The following is a 19,545-nucleotide window of genomic DNA, read 5'->3' as shown; positions in this document are numbered from 1 at the left end:
CCAGGCTATTCCACGGACCTGTGTGTCATCATTGCCAGAAGAGGATCAAGAACACAGTCTTCTTTTCCTGCTTAATACCAACTCCAGACATGAAGCTCAAGACATTCTAGAATTTCTCGAGATGTAATAGAGTTGGTCATTAGGTTTGAATAGAATACTTCTTAGGTTTTCAAAGAGGTTGGGTAGAATGACATGATTTGGCCACGTTGACAATGGGAAAGAAAAACTATGAAGATGAAAAAGTAAATGGCAAAGGGTGGGTTTGATTATTTTGCAGGTACATGCTACAGGAAGGTTCTCGGTTTGGTGGGGAATGAGGATGAAATAAGGAAATTTTAGAAAGCACTTACGTTTCTCTTCCACTCTGACGAGAGGCAGAGGTGCTCCCACATCCCTTGTGTTGATGGGTCGACCAGAAGGCTCAAACATACCACATATACAGCAGACACAGCTATTTGAAAATGCATCATGTTTGAGTCTCACAGGCCTTGATTTACACCCTGGTCCTTCTCTTAAGAGAAGGACCCTGTGTGGAGATAGGAACAATATGGGGGGGTTAATTGATTTAATACTTGATATTGATCAGAGGTATTCCTCTTGATCAGAGGTATTCCTCCATTATTTGTCCTAATTCTTCATGACCCTCATTTCTTTTCTTCCTTGTGGTTAATTTACAGCTGACCTTGAAAAACACCAGTTTGAACTAGGCAGTATTTGGGGTATTTATTTATTTATTTATTTATTAGGATTTTATTTATTTATTTGACAGAGAGAGAGAGAGATCACAAGTAGGCAGAGAGGCAGGCAGAGAGAGAGGGGGAAGCAGGCTCCCAGCTGAGCAGAGAGCCCGATGTGGGGCTCGATCCCAGGACCCTGAGATCATGACCTGAGCCAAAGGCAGAAGCTTAACCCACTGAGCCACCCAGGTGCCCTGGCTTTCTTTATTGTAAGAATAGAGATATAGTACATATAACATACAAAATATGTGTTAACCAGCTGTTTGTTTTGCTGGAAAGGCTCCTTGTCAACAATAGGCTGTTAGTACTTAAGTTTTGGGGATGTAAATACGAATATTTTTTGGTGGAATGAGGTGGCACCACTAACTACCCCACTGTTCAAGAGCCCCCTGTATTTTTTCTGCAGTGTAGCCTCAAGAGGGGAAGGACAGAACTTGGCAGATGCCCTGAACAATGAATATCTTCATTGTTCTTTACCAGCCGTCCAGACTGTTTCCTCTTTCCAAAAGGAAGCTGAATGAACGCATGACTGTCCAATGATCTTGGGTTAAAGTGTTGGGTCCTTGACTCACTAAACTATGTGCCTGTTGACTGGTTGTTTAATTTTGCTTTAGGTTTACATGGTCAACAAATAAAACCTGTGCATTCACGTAAATGTAGGATATGATAAATAGATAAGAGAAATTGTTGTTGATGGGCAATTAATGTCCATGAATGAGTATGTGGAAAGGCATTAGCCATCCGGGAAGGTCTGCTTGGCTCACCAGAGTGAAGGTCTGACTTGGTTGAACAGGTTCTCTTGTGCTAGCCTTATGTATGTACACCTTACGTACATAATAAATATTCAAATATATTTGATCAGAGGAATGACTGTTTCCAACAGGGTTTCGGTGCAGGATATCAAGAGTATCTGTTAGATTTACTTACTCATGTAGAACCAAAGGAGAACTTTCTTGCTGATGGAGCTGTAAACAAAAGTAGGTCTCGGGCATCCTCTTAGATCCTGATTCATAATTACCTATGTCATTTGGGGACTCCAAGTGACATGTGGCTTTCATAGTAACAGCAGACTATAATGCAAGAGGTAGACTATTTCAGTAAGACCTCATGAGCCTCTGAAGTTTATACTGATTAGAAATTCAGTTTACGTCTTTTGTAAGCTTCCAGTGGCTTCTGTTGTTATGTGACTAAAGATGTCAGTGGGGACTAATGGTAAACACTTCTTTTCTTAGTGTCATTATATTCCTTCAAGTGACTGCATGGGGAACTGGATGCTTTATTCTTTCTTATTGCTAGTTGCTGGGTGTAACATTAATATGACCTGTAAAATACCAAAGAATTATAAAGATAACCAAGACAATAGGCATATCTATTATTTTGGGCAGTGGTGTTGACATTTGTAATATGGCTGAAGTGAACTGGAAATTGTAAGGCATGTACTTAACCACAGAATTTATCTTTTTACCACTCAGAATCCATGCCATTTATATCACTTAAGATGAACTTGCAAATAAGAAATCTGTTTTCCACTTCCATGTGGATTTGGTATAGCTAGCAATGGCTTGTTCTGCAAAATTGGTGGTTTAGGGTTTTTTTTTAGTTAGAAATAATTTTAGGAAATCCTTGTCATTCAGAAACTAGTATCTTTTTATGCAAAAACTAAGCCATGTTTCTTGATCTTGGGCCATCTTCGTAGAAATAATCCGTGTGCAGATTTCTTCTGCAACTTTCTCAGCGTAGACAGATTGAATCTTAGGGTAATGTAAATTTTACGGAAGACTCTTAAAGAAATTATCGTTGTAACCTTAGCTTTCATTTTCATTGCATGCCATGCCTTAAGAAGTTCTTTAGCACAAATTTCTCATTGATTTTTTAAAGCCTGCCACTGCATGTTGATGGTGAATGCCAAATTAGAATTCAGATAAGGAAATCTGTGTTGTGAGCCTGCCTCTTCAACTCATCATCTTCCTTGTCTTGATTAAATATGTCCAGCCCTCTGGGCTGCCACATTGCAGGGAATGGACCAGGTGACTCTGACCTTAGATTATTACTCTCCCTTTGTAGATAGTGCAGAGATTTTAGCTGGTTGGTCCAAGACAAATTTGTTTATTTAATGTACCTAAAAGTATAGTTTAGTTCTTCTGCCTTGTTTCGTGCTTTTCCTGCAATGTCTTCAGTTGCCATGAAGCATGAAGAAGATAACAGATTCTCAAGGGGCAAATCATTTTCTTCTCTTTAGCAAAAAAAATAAGATATTACGTGAGATGCATACATAGCTTTTTACTCTTACAAAATTCTACATAGACTTATTGTTAAACCACAATCTGAAGCCATTAGAAAGAGCAGTGATAACCAAAATATAGTGTATATGTCCTAAAAACCAATCTCATCACACTTGTTTAAAGTTTGGTGGCATTACAAATGGTCAGTTAGATGCTACTCTCTTTGTGTCATAGCTTGATTTTAGTAAGGGGTCATCTAAACCTAATTACTTCCCAAAGGTTCCACTCCAAATATCGTCACACTAGGAGTTAAGGCTTCAATATGTGAATTTGATGGAGACGTGTATCTTCAGCCCACAAACGTTCCTAACATTTTATCTATAAAATGAATAACTTCCTGGATTTCCCAAATCATAGATGTAATCTGGCAGATAACCTTTTAAGGTTTCATCTGTTTGAATTTCTCAGTCACTTTCTTTCCTACGTGGGATGGCAAAATTTTAGCTTCTGAAATGTAATTCTGACCATTGTCACGATTGTGTTTCCATCTAGAAAATTGATTTTCCTTTTTTAAATGGTGAGCTCTTGCTTCCATGGGCAGGAACTGTATGTCAGCTAAATCGTATTCTTTGAATAGAATCACCAAACTTTTCACCAATACCATTGTATGACTCAGGGTCTTCTAAATGGAATTCCATTTTAAATGTCATTAGCATAGAAATGTGTCTTAATTTCCATTTTCACATCTCCTATTGCATATAAAAAAGCATATGTTTTGAAGGCCAAAGAGAAGACTGAGTAAACAGCTCACCCAGAGTCAGTGTAGTTCTGGAGTGTGTGTATATATATATATATAAATTACATACGTACTTCCCAATTCCTCCTTATACTACTTTGTTATACTTACATGAAATTTGATTTTATTTTGTCTCTGCTTTTTTTTTCTTTTCTTTTCTTTTTCTTTTTTGCAAATTACTTTACATTATCATTGCTGTTACCCTGATATGATGAAAAGAAACAAGGACTGGGTTTCAGCACACCTGGCTCCAAATAAATGACTCTACCATCTGGTACGTTTTTCTCCCACTAGCTTTATTGAGGTGTGACTGACTAGTAAAAATACATATATTTAAGGTGTACAATGTGCCCTTTTGATACATACACACATTGTGAAATGATTACCATGGCTACAGAGATTTACATATCCCTCATCTCATTAGTTACCCCTTTGTGTATGTGTGGTGAGAACACTTAAGATCCATGTCAGCAAATGGTTAGTGTACAGGACATTTTTATTAACTATAGTCCCGATACTCCACTTTCGGTCTCTAGAATCAATCTATCTACCTACCTATCTATTTATTTATTTATTTAAGATTTTATTTATTTATTTGAGAGAGAGAGTGAGAGAAAACATGAGAGGGGAGAAGGTCAGAGGGAGAAGCAGGCTCCCCATGGAGCTGGGAGCCCGATGTGGGACTCGATCCCCGGACTCCAGGATCATGACCTGAGCCGAAGGCAGTCACTTAACCAACTGAGCCCACAGGGGCCCCTAGAAACTTTTCGTAATATCTGCCTTTTTTCGAGCCCCCAGCGCCCTGTTAACCACCTTCTACTCTCTTTTTTTTTTCCTTCCCCCACCTTTTTTTAATCCATATGTAATTGAGATTATGTAGTAATTGTCTGACTTTGCCTGGTTTATTTTACTTAGTGTAATGTGCTCCAGGTTCAACTGTGTTTTTGCAACTGACAGGATTTCCTTCCTTTTATTTTATTTATATATTTTTTAAGATTTTATGTATTTATTTGAGAGAGAAAGTATGTGTAAGAGCTGGGGGGAGAGGAGGCAGAGGGAGAGGAGAAGAGGGAGAAGCAGACGCCCTGCTGAGCTGGGAACCAGACAACTTGACAACTCAGGCTGGGTCCCAGGACCCAGAGGTCATGACCTGAGCTGAAGATAGACACTTAACCGACTGAGCCATCCAGGATCCCCAGGATTTCTTTTCTTTTAAAGGCTAATATTTCATTGGCTCTGTGTGTGTGTGTGTGTGTGTGTGTATATATATATATATATATATATATATATAATATTTTCTTTATCCATTCAATTGTTGATGGGTACTTACCATGTTTACATGTTTTGGCAACTCTAAATAAGGCTGCAGTGAACATGGCAGTTGCAAATATCTGTTCAAGATACTGGTTTTACTTCCTTTCAGTATACCCAGAAATGGGGCTGCTCAATCAAATGGCAGTTCTATTTTTGCTTTCCTGAGGAATCATTCATTCATTGTACAAATTTAGGGATTCCTGGGTGGCTCAGTCATTAAGCATCTGCCTTCGGCTCAGGTCATGATCCCAGGGTCCTGGGATCGAGCCCCGCATCGGGCTCCCTGCTCAGCGGGAAGCTTGTTTCTCCCTCTCCCACTCCCTCTGCTTGTATTCCCGCTCTCACTGTGTCTTTCTCTGTCAAATAAATAAATAAAATAAAATCATTGTACCAATTTATATCCCGACCAACAAGTAACAAGAGTTGCCTTTCTTCCGCATTCTTGCTAACACCTGCTATTTTTGGATTTTTTGATACTAGTCATCCCAGTAAGTGTGAAGTAATACATCATTGTGGTTTGCTTTTCCCTGATAATTAGTCATGTTGAACATCTTTTCATATATCTGTTGGCCATTTGAGCATCCTTTTTGAAGAATTGTTTATCAGGCATTCTGCCTATTTTCTAATCCACTTATTTGGTTTTTTGCTATTGGGTTATTTAAGTTCCTTACATATTTTGAATATTAGCCCCTTATTAGATATAGGTTTTGCAAATATTTTCTCTCGTGGCATATATTGCTTTTATATTTTGTTCATATTTTCTTTGCTATGCAAAAACATTTTAGTCTGGGGATGCCTGGCTGGCTCAGTCAGTTAAGCTTCTGCCTTCGGTTCAGGTCATGACCTCAGGGTCCTACATGCAGTCCCACATTGGGCTGCCCACTCAGCGGGGGGTCTGCTTCTCCCTCTGCCCCTCCCTTCCCTCTGCTCGTGCTCTCTCTCTTGCTTTCTCTCCCTCAAATAAATAATCTTAAGGAAGCATTTTAGTATGATATGGTTCTACTTTTTACTTTTGTTGCTGTACTTTTAGTGTCAAATAAAAAAAAAAAGTCAGTGCCAAAACTAATACTTGGGGCAAATCTCTGGCAGTGCTGGATATTCATTTTCTTATACAAAATCAAGGGTTTGATTATATATAATTATGATTCCTGTGGTTTCTTTGGCATTCTTCAACAGGGATTGTAATATGTAATTACATTTAGATTCATTAAATACTTACTAGAAGAAATATAAACCATATCTTGATAACTAGATTATGACAATTTGAAATTATTTAGTATCCTTTGAAATGGGTAACGTGTTTTCCAAAGTTAGGATTCTTGTACTTGTACTTCGGAAGAATCATTTAGGAACTCATTCTACATGGTACCTGCTGATATTAGAAAACATTTCAAGTTCATAAGGATCAGGGTATGGGTGTTGGTTAGAGGTCAACTACAAAGTATGAAAGCTTTTCATTAGAAATGAGGTATTTCATCATATCAGCATTTTTTTTTAACTTAACGTTATTTAAGCAATTCCATGTTGTTTGGAGTTTATAATTGAAAAATCAGAAGTTTTTAAAATCATTTTTTAAAATAAACTGTTCTGTATGTTAATTAACTGGACTGTGGAAATGTTTTTATATTGTGTCCACACCCAATCATCATGTTGTACACTTAAATATGTTCCGATTTTGTCAATTATACATTAGTAAAGCTGAAAATAAAGTAACATGAGTAATCCATTCTTCCACAAAACAGAATAATGGCCCTGAGATTTGTTTTTTCCACCTAAAGGTTGGAATACTGGTAAGGTGTAAATTGGTATGATAACTTGGAAGTAAATTTCTTATTTATAAAAATTTTATGTAGTGTGGAAAGATAACAGACTTTTGGACAGATTACAAATAGGATACTAACTCCACTTCTGTGTTTTTGATGTAGGAAAATTTGAAACAAAATAGATATCTTGTCACTAGGCTCTAATGTTAGTTCCCTATGTAACTTTGAATATGATCTCATCTATCTATGATTTTAAGTCAAGATTAATCTTATCCTTCTGGTAGTGATGGTTTTTTAAAACGCATATATAAATCCCTTTAACAAGTGATACTAAATGTTAGTATCTTCCAGTTGTTTTTATACAATCTCTTTAAGGAACTCTAGTGCTCACTTTATATGAATGAGATACAACTTGTATACTCAATGATGACATCAGTAAAATATGTAGGCTTCACTTGATACTTTGGTAATTTTGGTTTTGGTTATCTCCGGATTACAGCACACTACAATACCAATTAACACAAACATTTTTATTGGCATGTGTTAGTAATCCTCAGTTGAAAGCTCCAGATGTATTCAGTGATGTAACGGGTTTTAACATTTTCTGGGGAGCTAATATATTGATGATCCACTTAAATACATGTGTTTTGTACTAAAATGCTGGCTGTTTTTCACTTTCTTCATGTGTGATATATTAGAAGTTAAATGGGGGCAAAGGATTTATTTATTTGTTTATTTATTGATTGATTTTTGAGATGTCTTCTTTTAAATGTGTTTTATTAAAAAAAAAACAAAAAAAACAAAAAAAAAACAAAATAAATGTGTTTTATTTATTTATTTTTATTATATTATGTTAGTCATCATACAGTACATCATTAGTTTTTGATGTAATGTTCCATGATGAAGGATTTAAAAAAAAATATTAAAGTGAGGTACAACCTTGAAAAACAGAGTGGTAAATTGGTGTAATTAAATGTGCATTAAGACGGAATGACATTCTTATTTTCTGTACTCCTAAATGTGGAAACTAGTCCATTCAGGCTAGATAATCTGATTAGCCTTGCCTAAATACAGAGAACCATTTCAAAACTAGTAGTTTCAGAAAGAGCTTGTTCTGCTGTGTGATTGGGTATGTAATTCATCACTGTGTGATCTGGAAAGATCATGTGTTTGAAATAAAGCTAGACTGTGACTTCTTTCTCTGCCACTTCCTACCTGTGAGATCCTTAGCAAATTTCTGCCCTTACACATAGAATAAAAATAAATAATGCTTGCCACCTAAGGATCTGTGAGATGGAGGAGTATTGGCTAAGAAATACCGTTACTAATTTTCACATGCATTATAAGCCTTCGTTGTTACCCTCTCAAAATCAGATAACTCTGTATGTTGGCTAACTGAATATAATAATTTAAAGAAAAGAAAGAAAGGAAAAAGAAAAAAAAAACAGATACCTCTAAAGTACCATTCTATTTCATTGTTTTGAGTACTGGGCTTATTTTAAGTGCAATTAACTTTGCAATGGCATCACAACTGGATTTCTTTCACAGTATTTTGACATTGCAATTTATCCTGAATAGTTTTTCCCCCTAAATTTTGACAGGGCTGATTTAGCCTATTCACACATGGATCATGGCACATTCTGTGTTAAACGTATAAACAAGTCATGGTTGACTGGGCCGGTGACTACCCTCCCCATTCCAATGGATGTCCCCAAAACAATAGCTTGATTGACTTGGCTTTTGTATCTTACTGAGTTTTACATATTTCCTTCTGGTGTTTGTGTTCACCAACAGTCAAGAATTTCTTGGCCCTACACGTCTTTAGAAAAATGTCTTCTGCAGAGATGTATGCCGCCCGCTGATGGAAGGGTTTTGATCACTAACTTCAAAATAGGGTTCTCTCTGTGTAAATAAAAATGTGAGAAATTAGAATACTCCTCCCTGTGTCTTTTTAAATTCATTCACTTTTAAATAGTTTATAGGTAAACACTGTATAATTCTAAATAGTTTGTAGATAAACATTCTGTAAAGTTTAATTTTCAAAAGGGCATTTACTTTGCAGTGAGACTCTTCTCTGTCTCCCTGCCTCTCTCCCCGTCTCCTGGGAAGCAGGAGCCCTTAATAGTTCCTTGAATTGCTTCCCATGCACATTCTAGAAGCAAGTCTCTATGAATACAGTCAGGAAGACACATTTTACCTGAACTTAGCCAGCATCCTGCTGTGCCTAGGCTTCACTCTGGTCTTTGATATATTACTCTTAAATTGGTTTTGTTTTTTTTTTTAAAGTGATTTTCTTATATGTCTCATGGAGTTCTGTCAGTTATTTTTCTTTCTGTTCCTAAGGCATACTCAGCTCCTGCATAATTTTTAAGTCAACTGCTTTTTCAGCGGTTTGTGTTTCATGTTTCATGCTTATCAGATGAGTGTATGTTCTGCTATTTTAGCTCTTATACCTTATAAATTGGTGGAGAGAGGGACGCTGGGTGGCTCAGTTGGTTAAGCAGCTGCCTTCGGCTCAGGTCATGATCCCAGCGTCCTGGGATCGAGTCCCACATCGGGCTCCTTGCTCATCGGGGAGCCTGCTTCTCCCTCTGCCTCTGCCTGCCATTCTGTCTGCCTGTGCTTGCTCTCTCTCCCTCTCTCTCTCTGACAAATAAATAAATAAAATCTTTAAAAAAAAATAAATTGGTGGAGAGGAATAAATCTCTTGTCCTAAGCCAGATACCTTGTGCATGCCCTTTAAGACTCTAAGGGCACTCCTGGGTCTACCCATTGGTACTGCAGACTTTCACTGCAGAATTCATACCCAGTCTTTTTTCTGAGATCTAATCTGTTTGCCTAGAGCCCTGTAAAGGGCTGAATGTTTATGTACCCCCAAATTCCTGTGTGGAAGCCCTGACTCCCAAGATGGTGGTATTAGGAGGTGGGGACTTTGAGAGGCAGTTAGGTTTAGATGAGGTCACCAGCATGGGCTCCTCATGATGAGATCAGTACCCTTATAAGAAGAAACCAGACAGCCTGTTCTTTCTCTTCTTGGCCACATGAGGCTATAAGAAGATAGAAGGCCATTTGCAAACCAGCAGGGGTGTTGGCTGGCCTTCAGAGCCTCCAGAAGTGTGAGCAAAAAATGCTTTTTTGATGTGTAAGTCTCCCAGGCAGTGGTGTTTTGTCATAGCAGTGCAAACAGTCTAAGACAGCCTGTGTAGTACAGCCTCTTACCTGAGGGACTAGACCTTGCATTTGCTTTTCAGTGAATCTTCCTATCTCCGTGCTTTCCATTGCACTTATCTGGAGTAGACTGCGTTCACAGAGTCTGGTGGACAGTTATCATTGAGATATGTAACTGCCTTCTAGAGGACAGTCCATGGGATAAATGATCTGTCACATTGGCCCAGGCCCTATCTTGTCCAGACCCTCTCTCCTTTTCACCCCTCTCCACCGTGGTTCACCATTGTCTTCTGGATGAGGCTACAGAATTATGGCAGTCATGTGAGTTTCATATGGGTACAAGGCAGATTTCTAACATTATCTGACACAAGCTTTCATCTAAGTGAATTTACCAGGGCCTTGCATTGTTTCTTTGGTTGTACATGGATCGCCACTACCTGCCGGACAAATGATTACAAGCTTTGTGCCCTGAGGAGGTGACTGCTTATTGGCATATCAGTCATCTTTTAGGAGAACGGGGGAATCCAGAGATACCGATGCAGTTGGAGCCAGGCAATGCAGGGATGGCAAGGGCTGCACATGCTTGTACATGACCCTAATCAGCCGACTTTCCAAAAAATGCAGGTCTCCAGGTCCCACCCAGGGAGATTCTGGATCAAAGCCCAGACAAGATATACTTTTTAGAACTCCTTAGTGGGTGACACACTCGTACGCCTAGTGGGGAATCACAGCCCTGGAGGGCGAGAGATGAAGTTTCTGTCATTGATTCTGATCAGGGATACGAGACATTTGGGAAGGATCTTTCTGGAAAGAAAACAGAATACAATCATCTGGGGTAAGAATGTCTTTTTAATGTTCTATATAAAAAAGAACATAAAGGACCAAATAGTCTCCTTCAGTCTCCTCATGTTCTCTACCACCTAATCAAGGGAACCAGTTCAGAACAGGAAATACTGTTCAATATTTGTGGATTTATTGTTGTACAGCACGGCATATAGGCCATAGCACTTTTCATTTTTGTAGGGAGCTGGGTAATATAAAAGTGAGAATTACATGTTCTTCAGCAGTGATAGATCATACAACACCACAAACCTTTTTTTTTTCTTTTTTTTTTTAAGCTATTCTGATACTTTTTTGGCACAGTTTTTAGACATTAACTGTCTTGATATACTAGGTTAAGTTGTTACAACCATCTGAGTAGAAGTTTTGTGAAATGAATTTAGCAAGTTTTATAAAAACTGTGAAATGTTTTGGAACGCTGTCATCACTGGCTCCTGACAAACAAACAATGGAATCACCAACGACTTCTCCAAAGCTTTGATACTAAGGTGCCCTGTGTGCTCTCTCAACTCATGGAGTTGTTTGGTTTTTGTTTGTTTGTTTGGTTTTGGTTTTTAATTTCTCCCTCTGGGTCAAGTGAGATTCATTCATTTCACTCATGTTTTGACAGCCCCATTCCATACATCCTTCTCTTCCCTATCCTGCTTTTAGAGATTGTTTTTCCTTCTATTTATACATGTTTATAAACATGTGTTAAGGGCACCTGGGTCTCTCAGTGGGTTAAGTGTTGACTCTTGATTTCGGCTCAGCTCCTGATCTCAGGGTCATGAGACTGGTCCGGCTCTGCAGTCTGCGGGGAGCCTAATTAATGTTCTCTCTTCCCCTCTTCCTCTGCCCCTCCCCCCTCATTAATAAATACATGAACAAATAACTATAAATACACATTTGTTAGCTGTTTTAAGATTTTCTGTTATATGCACATGAAATACTTACTTTAACCAATTGTTTTCTTTATCCTCCATGAACATTAATTAATGTGCTCTCTTCTAAGCTTGCAGATTTCATACCCATAAAAACTCTTGAGTGGTGCACAGACTATTAGAGCCTCCATTTTAACAGTGATGACTTCTTGGGGCTTTCCATTCAACACAGAATCTTGTGTCTTCGAAACTGAGAAAGTGCAAGAGAATGGAGAAGGCACAGACATGCTTTACAGGGTGTGTTCATTTAATAAGGATTTACGGTCTTGGATGAGCTAATGGCATACAACTCGTGGTCCTTGATCTCAGCAAGCTTATGAGTTGGACAAGGCAAGAAGCATCCTACAGCACAGCAGGAGATGTCTGTTGGAACATAAGACTCTAAACAAGGTGGGGAAAATAGAACATCACCCCACAAAGGGAAGCAGAAAAGTGCTGTGGGGTCCTATGAAGTCCCAGCATAATCAGGAAAGGGTTTATGCAAGAGATGGGAATGAAGCTGGGCTTTGAAGTACAGGAATTTACTAGACAGGGCATAGAAAATAATAAATGCCAGGGGAGTGATGGGCAAAATAAATAAATAAATAAATGCCTGGGAATAGCTGGGTGAAAGATTAATGCAAAAGAACTATTGGAGGGGCACCTGGGTGGCTCAGTTGGTTAAGCATCTGCCTTCAGTTTAGGTCATGATCCCAGAGTCCTGGGATCAAGCCCCACATCCGGCTCCCTGCTTAGCAGGGAGCCTGCTTCTCCTTCTGCACCTCCCCTTGCTTGTGCTCCCCCTGCCATCTCTGACAAATAAATAAAATCTTAAAAAAAAAAAAAAGAACTACTGGAGTTAAAATTAGGGATGTATTATGACTTCCATGAGACCTGTAACAGAAACTCCAGTTAAAGAAAAAATAAAGTGGTAGGAGTTACTGGATCAGAAAGTATAAAGTTCCAGGTAGAGGATTCACTTTAGATATGGCTTATGAGGATCTGAAGGTGTGACCAGGACCTGGTTTCTCTCTTGTATTTTCTTGACCCTGTGTCTCCAGGGTTTGTTCCATTTCCAGGTCACGAGTCTTATAACTTCCATCCGGGAGATGAGAGCACTTCTGGTGTCAGTTCCACAGAAGAGAAATAAAAGTCTTCCTCCCAGAAGCTCCAGTAAATGTCTCTAAATGGCTTACCTAGCTGTCTTGGAATGCATGACTGTGCATTGAGAGGATGTGGTGTATTGAATGGTTTCCGCCAGTCAGTTTCATTCCTCGGGCTGGCTTTGCCACACCCATCAAAACTGCTGAAAATGGAAATGTGAGTTTATCAAGGGAAAATTAGGGTACTGTTGGTGGAAAAAAGGAAGTAAAGATGCTGAAAAGGCAACCACTAGACGTCTTGTATAGTTAAATATATTGGTCCAGATGTATAACATAGGGACTGAGGAAACTCAGATGGTTTTCAGTAAAAACATGAAATATGACCCAGTACAAATAGCAATGGAAAAGCATAGCATTCAAATAACCTACCAGCTAGTCCTTATACTGGTAGATATTTTACCAGTGAAAACTCTTGAACACATGCATAGAGACATGTACAGTAACCTTCATAGTAGCAAACTTTACGGAAGCAATTTTGAAAACCATCTAAATGTGAATGGGTATAGGAGGAAATGAGTAATATATTGTGTATTCACAAAATAATACCAGAGGCAAAATGAATAATGTGTAGCAAATCCAATGATGTGGATAAATCTTAGTAAGAAATTGTTCAGTGAAAAAATGGATTCCCAAAGATTATAAATGTGATCCTCTTTTTGGAAACTTAAGAACAACTAAATTTTTAAAATCAGAAGTTTTTAAGAATAATGCCAGTGCAAAAAAAAAATTGTACACTAAGGAATGAGACAGAATGTAAACAAACAAGGTAAATAGTTAATATAAATGGCTATGTCATATGGTTTGGGAGAAAAAAATCAGTGTGAGATAATAGAGTTTGCTGGAGTTGGAATGTTGGGGTGCTATTTAATAGGTGATGGTCATCATTGTCTTCTCTTAGAAGGTGGCATTTACCCAGAGAATGGATGGAAGTAAAAAAGGGGGCCATGTGGGTGACAAGGGGTGAAAACTCTTCTGGGCAGAGGGGATAGTAAATGCAAGTGCAGTAGTTAATGCAATGGGAGCATGCTTGGTGAGTCCCAGCAACTTCAGAGAACCCAGTGTGGCTGAAGGGCAGCAGGTATGGGGACGCATGATAGGATGTCAAGTCAGAAGGGCAGAGGAGGTTCGGATCACATAGGGCTATCAATGCCATTATAAGGTCTAGTCATTAACCTCCATCAGGTAGGAATCCGTTGGAAGGCTTTGAGGAAATGAGTGATAACAGTATTTTTAGAAGAGTTACTATGACTTCTTTGTAAAGAAAAAATGGGAAGGCCAAGCTTGGAATCACAGAGATCAGAGATCAGTTAAAAGGCTTTGAAGTCATTCAAGAGAAGAGCGATGGTTCCTTGGGAAAGTATGATTGTTCTAGTTATCCATTCCTTTGGAACAAATTACCCCACCCTTAGTGGGTTATAAAAAACAACCACTTTATAATGTGTCCCATTTCTGTGGGTCAAGCATGTAAGCAGGGCCTGCAGGTGGTGAGTTCTGCTGCAGGAGGAGCAAGCAAGGGTCATGTCGAGGTACTTGGTCTGCAAGGTCTCTGAAAGATCCAAGATCCCTTCTGGTGCATGCTCAATACCTCAGAAGGAAGAAGGCTGGGATCAATGAATCGCTCTCTCCCTCCCTGTAGCTTCACAACTTTTCCACATGGCCTTCCCAGTATGTTATTCTATATTATTCTAACTCCTTACTTAATGGATTACAACTCCAAGAACAAGTATCTTAATAGACCAAAAGTGGTAGCTACCAGTGTCTCCAGACCTGCATCTAGAAAGTGGGGCAGCATTACTTCTGTCCTATTCTATGTGTCCGAGTTGGCACAGAGCCCATCAGAATTCCAGGGTTTAAACTTTGTCTCTTGGTGGGTGGCTCAAAGAATTTGTGACCATATATAACCTGCCATTGTACAAGAGGTATAGATTGCGAAAAGTGGCTAAATTCTAGTTAACATGTTAAGTGTGTAGCCTCTAGGGTTGGCTAATGGATTAGATGTGCCTTTGAAAGAAAAAGAAGAATCAAGGTTGGAACCATGACCTTTTTCTAGACACCTGGAGGGATGGAGTTGCTATTTACTGAAATAGGGAAAATGTGGAGAGCAAGTGCAGAAGTTCCATTTTGCACATGGTAAAACTTGAGTTGCCAGGTAGACCCCCAAGTGAACATATCAAGCAGGTTGTCAGATCCATGACTCTGGAGTTCAGGAGAAAGGGCTGAGCAGAGGCTATTTGCATATAGATGGTATTTAAATTAATGGGCCTGGATGAGCTTCATTTAGGGAGGAGAGTAGGTGGAGAAGAGGAGAAGTCTAATTACTGAGCCTAAGAGTAAGTTTAAATATTAACAATTACTGAAATGAGGGGGAACTAGCAAAGAAGCAAAGAAAGAGGGGGTCATGAAGTAGAAGAACCAAGGGAAAATGATGTCTTAGTAGCCTAGTAAAACTTTTGAAGGATGAGGAATGATCAAATTGGTTATACACTGCTGATTACATAGGTGAGGACTGAAACTTGAATGTTACACTGGAATCTAAAATCCATCGGTGAAACTTCCAGGAGCCATTTGTTTGAGTCATAGGAACCAAAACCTATTAGAATGGCCCCAAGTGGGAGGGGGGGGGGTGGCAGGATAAAAGCAAGTAGAGAAAGCTAGCATGGACAAAATCCATAATCCGCTGTCTTGTTTTACTCTTGTCTGACAGAATGAAATGCCTCTATTCTCAATCTTGGCCTCCTTGTCTGAACAGGCAAATGGAGGGCCCCAGGCATTTGTCTCAACTTAAGGACACTTGCTGAAGCTGACGTCTGTGGCATGAAGTCTGTGACTTAAAGAATGTTGGCTAAGAATTGTTTTTGGCCATTGAATATGTTTCTGTTTGTCTCCCTTGCACACAGAAGCTTTCTCCACTTTGAGTTTAAATGCTTGTGTGGCAAAATTTTCTCACCATTATGTCAAAAATGGCAAGAGGAATAAATTCTTTTTTTTTTTTTTAGATTTTATTTATTTATTTGACAGAGATCACAAGTAGATGGAGAGGCAGGCAGCGAGAGAGAGAGAGAGAGAGGGAAGCAGGCTCCCTGCTGAGCAGAGAGCCCAATGTGGGACTCGATCCCAGGACCCTGAGATCATGACCGAGCCGAAGGCAGCAGCTTAACCCACTGAGCCACCCAGGTGCCCAAGAGGAATAAATTCTAATTCCAAATCTATGAGGGAAAAAATGGAATTTGAAAGCCTTTGGGCTTCTACTTCCCAGCTGGCCATAGCTCTCACCATTATTTGATGTCTTAGTGTTATTCCCCTCCTTGTCTCTGAAGGCATTGTTATTTGAGCTGTTGATTTCACTGTGTCAAGGCTACAATGTTCTCTTAGACCAATTTAGTAAAAGTTTAGTAGCACAGTGAGCTTGGAGGACATGAGCCCTACAGGTAGGAACTCACCGGAGTGGAGGAATTCACTACTACTCCCTGGGTGATATTGATAGCCATGATGTTAATGATGGTACCATCCCCTCTGCAACACCACTGCAAAAGAAGTTATTATCATTTCAAATACACCCTCTGTTTTTGAGCTGAAAACAGCAGAACTTAGAGAAATGTATACAGAATTCAAGAAGTAAAAAGTGGGGCGCCTGGGTGGCTCAGTGGGTTAAGCCGCTGCCTTCAGCTCAGGTCATGATCTCAGGGTCCTGGGATCGAGTCCCACATCGGGCTCTCTGCTCAGCAGGGAGCCTGCTTCCTCCTCTCTCTCTCTCTGCCTGCCTCTCTGTCTGCTTGTGATCTCTCTCTGTCAAATAAATAAATAAAATCTTTAAAAAAAAAGAAGTAAAAAGTGTTACCTGATTTTCAAAATATATTTATGTTTATGTTAAATTGACAGGTAAATAATGGCAAGAGAATCCTGAAACTATTATTTTTTAACAAAATGTTAGGTTCTCTCTTTCCTATCTGTTAAGTCACAAAAGATAATTTTCATTCAATTTCTTTTCTTTTCCTTTTTTTTTTTAAGATTTTATTTATTTATTTATTTCACACAGAGAGAGATCACAAGCAGGCAGAGAGGCAGGCAGAGAGACAGGGGGAAGCAGGATCCCCACTGAGCAGAGAGCCCCATGTGAGGCTCAATATCAGGACCCTGGGATCATGACCTGAGCTGAAGGCAGAGGCTTAACCCACTGACCCACCCAGGCGCCCCTCAATTTATTTTCATTTTGAAATTATTTCACCCAAGGAAGTACAATTAGGAATCTAAGGTTATTGATACTCACTATCTACCAATTTGCGAATTCTGTGAAACAAGTTCGTACATCAAAAGGTATGCTGAAACCATACTTCAAAGCATGTGGTCTTTTTTCTTTCTTTTTCAAGTAATCATAAACATGGGATTAATATTGTAGGATTGTTCAGTTTGAAAAATTCAGAAAGAACTGTTTGGATTTTAGACAGTTGTTTAGTAATCCAGAGCATAAGGAAAACATGACATGAACTTTGATTTAGGCAACTTGAGATGTTCTAAATTCAGAATTCCTTCTGTTTTGAAATCTCTAAAGCCCCTAAGGTTTTAGCATTCTGTAGAGTGGAATCCAATTTATGATGCTCTCTATCGCCATCTCTGTCTACATGCTAGTACTGCGGTTGTGCCTCAACCACATTTGCTAATAGAAGACATTTACTTTTCTGGCCAAGTGGCTGTATATTCACACAAAATTAAGAGAATTTATGGAAAGACTGTACCCAAGAGAAGTTTTGTTTTGTTTTATTATTCTACTTTTTCTAATTCTAGCCTTGTAAGTCACAACAGGTAGATAGACTTGGTGTCCTAGCTTTTGTCCCCCAACAAATATTCAACCTGTCATCTCTTTTTTTTTTTTTAATGAACATATAATGTATTATTTGTTTCAGGGGTACAGGCCTGCAATTCATCAGTCTTACACAAAACACAATGCTCACCACAACACATACCCTCTCCAGTGTCCATCACCGAGCCTATCCCTCCCACCGCCCTCTACTCCAGCAACCTCAGTTTGTTTCCAGTTTGTTTTGTCTCTTTTGGTTTGTCTCCCTCTCTCATTTCTCCTTGTTTCTTTTTTTCCTCTCTTCCGCTATGATCCTCTGTTTTGTTTCTCAAATTCTTTTGTTTCTCAAATTTTTGTTTTTGTTTCTCAAATTCAATCTTCTGTTTTAGAACTCTGATAGGAACTCTTCTCATGGAAAACTAATAGTTTTGATATAAATTAGACCGTTTCAAAAATAACATTCTTTTCTGTGTGTAAAAGCACCAAGATTCATTGTCAAAAGTTTAGCTAAGAGACTGAAATATAAAAAAGAAAGTAAAATAGGGTATACCTTGGAGATATTGCCAGCCATCCCAGTGAAGCAAGTCAAATGAATTTTTCGGTTTCCCAGTGCATATAAAAGTTACACTTACATTGTATCTATTAAATATCTATAATCTGATAATACTGTATCTGTTAAGTGTTTAGTGGTATTATGTCTAAATATACAATGTGGATACCTTAATTAAAAGATAATTGAGTGCTAAAAAATGCTAACCACCATCTGAGTTTTTAGCAAGTCACAATCACTGATCACAGATCACCATAACAAATATAATAATAATTAAAACATTCTAAACATTTTTAGTATTACCAACATGTGACCCAGAGGCACAGAGTAAGCACTATTGGAAAAACGGCACTTGCTACCCACAAGGTTTCCCCAAACCTTCAATATGTGAAAACACAAGATCTGTAAGGTGTGGTAAAGTGAAGCGTAGTGAAACTAGGTATGCCTTGAAACACAATTCCAGGGCAAAAAGTTGATGCTTTCAAATAGAAATCCTTAAATTCCCCGAATAGTCATTTCTTTTATGGAACCAGTCTTAACTGTTGAAGTTGTGGCAAAGGAAACTTGTTAGTTTTATCACTTCTCAGATTTTGGAATTCAGTGTACTTCTTTCATGAACTGTATCTTTTCAGGGATATATATCATGAAAACCAATATTTTACTGTTTTTTTTAATTAATGAAGAATCCAGTACAGTTAGAAAAATGTGAAACCATTTCACTCAAGAAACATTTATTGAGCACCTACAATATGCCAGTTACTATTGTATACAGTATTGATGCCATGAGTAAAAGATCTCAAACTCCTTATTCTCTGAGAAGCAAGTAAAATCACAGAATTAGGAATGTGGTGAGATTATAAGCATTAATTGTTAGTTTGTAGGTAATAACTTGTTGCCAGAGTTATCCAAAATACTTGCTACTTTGTGCTTGTGCATTAACAAAGCTAAATTTAGTACTCAAATGTTTGCAGCTGTGGGGAATGGATGCCTTATTTGTTTGTTTTCTAATAAATAATGCCATGTCAATTGAATATATAGATGAGAAATAATAAATGAATTTTGAAACTTCCTATAATTAAAAAAAATCAATGTTGGCATCATTCTGGCTCTAAAAATGAAAGACAAAACCCTAACTTTCAAGAAAAAAAAAATAAAATGTCTTCATACCTTTGTAGTAAGTGAAGAATTTAAAGAGATACAGAAAGTTATAACTGTAATAGAAGAATATCAACAAAGTGGGCTAAATGAAATTGACCTACCATTTACTTTAAAAAAATCACAAGAGAGGGAAAGGAAAA

The 19,545-nt window shown here is 38.4% G+C and overlaps 1 protein-coding gene across 8 annotated transcripts in view; it reads left to right on the top strand.

Moving 5' to 3' along the window:
• The window catches only part of PRR16 (proline rich 16), a 195,945-nt gene that overhangs the window by 83,643 nt on the left and 92,757 nt on the right, over positions 1-19,545 (top strand). Inside the window, exon 1 of one of the 8 annotated variants that reach the window (XM_047731054.1) lies at positions 4,010-4,029. The exons of the other annotated variants lie outside the window; for them this stretch is intronic. The gene's annotated coding sequence lies outside the window, so the exon portion shown is untranslated. Of the gene's footprint in view, positions 1-4,009; positions 4,030-19,545 lie in introns of those variants that run through there. 8 annotated transcript variants of the gene reach the window in all.

Source organism: Lutra lutra, chromosome 5 (genome assembly GCF_902655055.1).
Source record: "Lutra lutra chromosome 5, mLutLut1.2, whole genome shotgun sequence".
Lineage (NCBI taxonomy): Eukaryota > Metazoa > Chordata > Mammalia > Carnivora > Mustelidae > Lutra > Lutra lutra.
The sequence above is the reverse complement of the archived record's forward strand: the minus strand, read 5'-3'. Positions and strand labels throughout refer to the sequence as shown.